This window comes from Bison bison, unplaced genomic scaffold, assembly GCF_000754665.1.
Source record: "Bison bison bison isolate TAMUID 2011002044 unplaced genomic scaffold, Bison_UMD1.0 scf7180017862275, whole genome shotgun sequence".
In the NCBI taxonomy this organism is placed as follows: Eukaryota; Metazoa; Chordata; class Mammalia; order Artiodactyla; family Bovidae; genus Bison; species Bison bison.
In genome coordinates, this window is record NW_011492847.1 from 954,520 (window position 1) to 958,642 (window position 4,123).

At 42.3% G+C, this 4,123-nt stretch overlaps 1 pseudogene; it reads left to right on the top strand.

Moving 5' to 3' along the window:
• Positions 1-1,044: 1,044 nt before the first annotated feature.
• Positions 1,045-2,127, top strand: LOC104983364 (annotated as a pseudogene).
• The last annotated feature ends 1,996 nt before the right edge of the window (positions 2,128-4,123 follow it).

A 4,123-nucleotide genomic window follows, 5' to 3' on the forward strand; every position in this document is an offset into this window, starting at 1 on the left:
TAACCTCAGATATGCAGATGACACCGCCCTTATGGCAGAAAGTGAAGAGGAACTAAAAAGCCTCTTGATGAAAGTGAAAGAGGAGAGTGAAAAAGTTGGCTTAAAGCTCATGATCTTAGAAAACTAGGATCATGGCATCCAGTCCCATCACTTCATGGGAAATAAATGGGGAAACAGTGGACACAGTGTCAGACTTTATTTTTTGGGGGCTCTAAAATCACTGCAGATGGTGACTGCAGCCATGAAATTAAAAGACACTTACTCCTTGTAAGGAAAGGTATGACCAACCTAGATAGCATATTCAAAAGCAGAGACATTACTTTGCCAACAAAGGTCCATCTGGTCAAGGCTATGGTTTTTCCTGTGGTCATGTATGGATGTGAGAGTTGGACTGTGAAGAAGGGTGAGCGCCGAAGAATTGATGCTTTTGAAGTGTGGTGTTGGAGAAGACTCTTGAGAGTCCCTTAGACTGCAAGGAGATCCAACCAGTCCATTCTGAAGGAGATCAGCCCTGGGATTTCTTTGGAAGAATAATGTTAAAGCTGAAACTCCAGTACTTTGGCCACCTCATGTGAAGAGTTGACTCATTGGTAAAGACTCTAATGCTAGGAAGGATTGGGGGCAGGAGGAGAAGGGGACGACAGAGGATGAGATGGCTGGATGGCATCACTGACTCAATGAACGTGAGTTTGGGTGAACTCCGGGAGTTGGTGATGGACAGGGAGGCCTGGCGTGCTGCGATTCATGGGGTCGCAAAGAGTCGGACACGACTGAGCGACTGAACTGAACTGACAGCTTATTAACAATGTTGTGATAGTTTCAGGTGTACAGCAAAAGGACTCAGCCATACAGCAATAATATGTTCATACTGGAAATTTTGCTAAGTGAGATCTTACTTTAAGTGTTTTTGTCTCGTGCCAAAAAATAAGGGGGTGAAGGGAAACTTTTGGAGGTGATGTATTTGTGGCACAGACTGTGGTTTTACCAATGCATGCTGCTGTTGCTGCTTAGTCACTTCAGTTGGGTCCTACTCAGTGCGAGTCCATGGACGGTAGTGCCCCCAGGCTTCTCTGTCCATGAAATTCTCCAGGCAAGAATATTGGAGTGGGTAGCCATTCTTTTCTCCAGGGAATCTTTCTGACCCAGGGATTGAGTCCCCATCTCCTGCATTGCAGACAGATTCTTTACCCTTGGAACCCTGAGGGAAGCCCTGTATGTCAATCATACCTCAATTAAATGTTTCATAGCTCTTTTCGTGCCTAGCACAGCCATAGCTCGGGGTCGCAAGAAGCACCTGAAATGCGTAGCAGCTCCAAAACATTGGATGCTGGATAAACTGACTGGTGTGTTTGCCTCTCGTCCATCTACCGGCCCCCACAAGCTAAGGGAATGTCTCCCCCTAATCATTTTCCTAAGGAATAGACTTAAGTATGCCCTAACTGGAGATGAAGTAAAGAAGATTTGCATGCAGTGTTTCATTAAGATCGATGGCAAAGTCCGCACAGATATAACCTACCCTGCTGGTTTTATGGATGTCATCAGCATTGATAAGACTAGAGAGAATTTTCGTTTGATCTATGACACCAAGGGTTGCTTTGCTGTTCATCACATTACACGTGAGGAGGCCAAGTAGAAATTGTGCAAAGTAAGAAAGATATTTGTGGGGACAAAAGGAATCCCTCATCTGGTAACCCATGATGCTCTTATCATCCGTTACCCTGATCCCCTCATCAAGGTGAATGATATCATTCAGATTGACTTGGAGACTAGCAAGATTACTGATTTCATCAAATTTGACACTGGTAACCTGTGCATGGTGACTGGAGGTGCTAGCCTGGGAAGAATTGGTGTGATTACAAACCGGGAGAGACATCCAGGTTCTTTTGATGTGGTTCATGTGAAAGATGCTAACGACAACAGCTTTGCCACACGGCTCTCTAACATTTTCATTATTGGCAAAGGCAACAAACCATGGATCTCTCTTCCCTGTGGAAAGGGTATTTGCCTTACCATTGCTGAGGAGAGAGATAAGAGATTGGCAGCTAAACAGAGCAGTGGATAAAATGATCTCTATGTGATGTGATTGGAAAAGTCTTTGTAATTAAAGATAATACCGAGTGATTAATAGCAAAAAAAAAAAAAAGTTTCATAAAAGTTACACTCACTGGTCTAAAAACTCTTTCCATATCAATAGTTTAAAATATAATTCTGTTGACAGAAATGAAGTTTCAGAGACCATATTAAAAAACCTTATTTAGAATTCTTGACTCAGGCAGTATCTTTTGGTAGGAGGGCAGTAGGGACTGTTTTCTCCACAAGTACTAGTGTAGCTGCCTTAATCCGCATTAGTGAGTCATGAGCTGTGACGCCACGTTTGGTAGACAGAATAATGGCTTCGAAAGATGCCCACGTCCTGATCTGCAGAGCCTGTGACTATGTTACCTTACATGGCAAAAAGGGACTTTATAGATATGATTATCTTAAAGATCTTGAGGATGAAGGATCACCCTGGGTTATCGGTAGGCCCAATGTAATCACAATTTGATGCTTGCTGCTGGCCATGAACTGAGGAGTGCAGGTGACTTCCAGAAACTAGAAAAAACAGAATCTCCTCTGGAGCTTTCGGGAAAAACGCAGCCCTGTTGACACCTTGACTTAAGACTTCTGACCTCTAGCACTGTAAGACGATGAATTCATGTTGTTTTAAGCCGTGAAGTTTGTGGTATTTTTTTCACAGAAGCAACTGGAAACTAATTTGCCCGAGTCTCTTCTTCAAGTCCTCTTTTCTCACAGTTGTGTATCAATCATATCCTTGGCTTTTTTAAATCTGTCAGTAACTTCAGTGCTTTCATACTCTCACTTTTAACAGCCCCTCCTCTGACCATCTCCTTCTGTTTTTCTAACTCATTTTCTCAATTACTATATCTGGATTCCTACAGTTTTGACCCCACAAGAGCCCTTAATTTTTAAATGTTACACCTTTTCATTTTTCTGTCTCATGTCTTCTCTTTACCCAACTTAAATTTCTTGTTTAATTATTATTTTAAAAAATTATTTTTGGCTGTGCTGGGTCTTCATGGCTTTAAGTGGGCTTTCTCTAGTTGAGGCAACCCTAACCGTAACCCTAACCCTAACCCTGATTTTCTTGGCGGGGGTTACCCTTTATTGTGGTGTATCAGGGTGGCTTCTCTTGCTGCAGAGCACAGGCTCTAAGGCTTGCAGGTTTCAGTTGTTGCAGCTCGAAGGCTCTGCAGTTGGTGTGCTCAGGCTTAGTTGCTCCAAGGCATGTGGAATCTTCCTGGACCAGGGAATGAACCCATGTCCCTTGCATTTACAGATGCATTCTTGTCCATTGTGCCACCAGAGAAGTCCTGTGTTTAATGATCATATCTGCACTCTTGCATAAGGCTTCCACATCTTTGCCCCTTTACCATCTTGTTATACTTGGTGAAACCACAACCCCCTGTAAGTTCATCTCTCTAATGCACACACTTGCCAGCCAGAAAAGCCTAAAGAAAAATATAACACCATGCTCACTGACCTGCTTTTAAATTCATAATTACCAACTCTAAGTCCTTATCAGACTTAAATTGAAGAAAGTAGGGAAAACCACTAGACCATTCAGGTATGACCTAAATCAAATTCCTTATGATTATACAGTGGAAGTGAGAAATAGATTTAAGGGACTAGATCTGATATATAGAGTGCCTGATGAACTATGGACAGAAGTTCATGACACTGTACAGGAGACAGGGATCAAGACTATCCCCATGGAAAAGAAATGCAAAAAAGCAAAATGGCTGTCTGGGGAGGCCTTACAAATAGCTGTGAAAAGAAGAGAAGCCAAAAGTAAAGGAGAAAAGGAAAGAAATAAGCATCTGAATGCAGAGTTCCAAAGAATAGCAAGAAGAGATAAGAAAGCCTTCTTCAGCGATCAATGCAAAGAAATAGAGGAAAACAACAGAATGGGAAAGACTAGAGATCTCTTCAAGAAAAGTAGAGATACAAGGGAACATTTCATGCAAAGATGGGCTTGATAAAGGACAGAAATGGTATGGACCTAACAGAAGCAGAAGATATTAAGAAGAGGTGGCAAGAAAACACAGAACTGTACAAAAAAGAT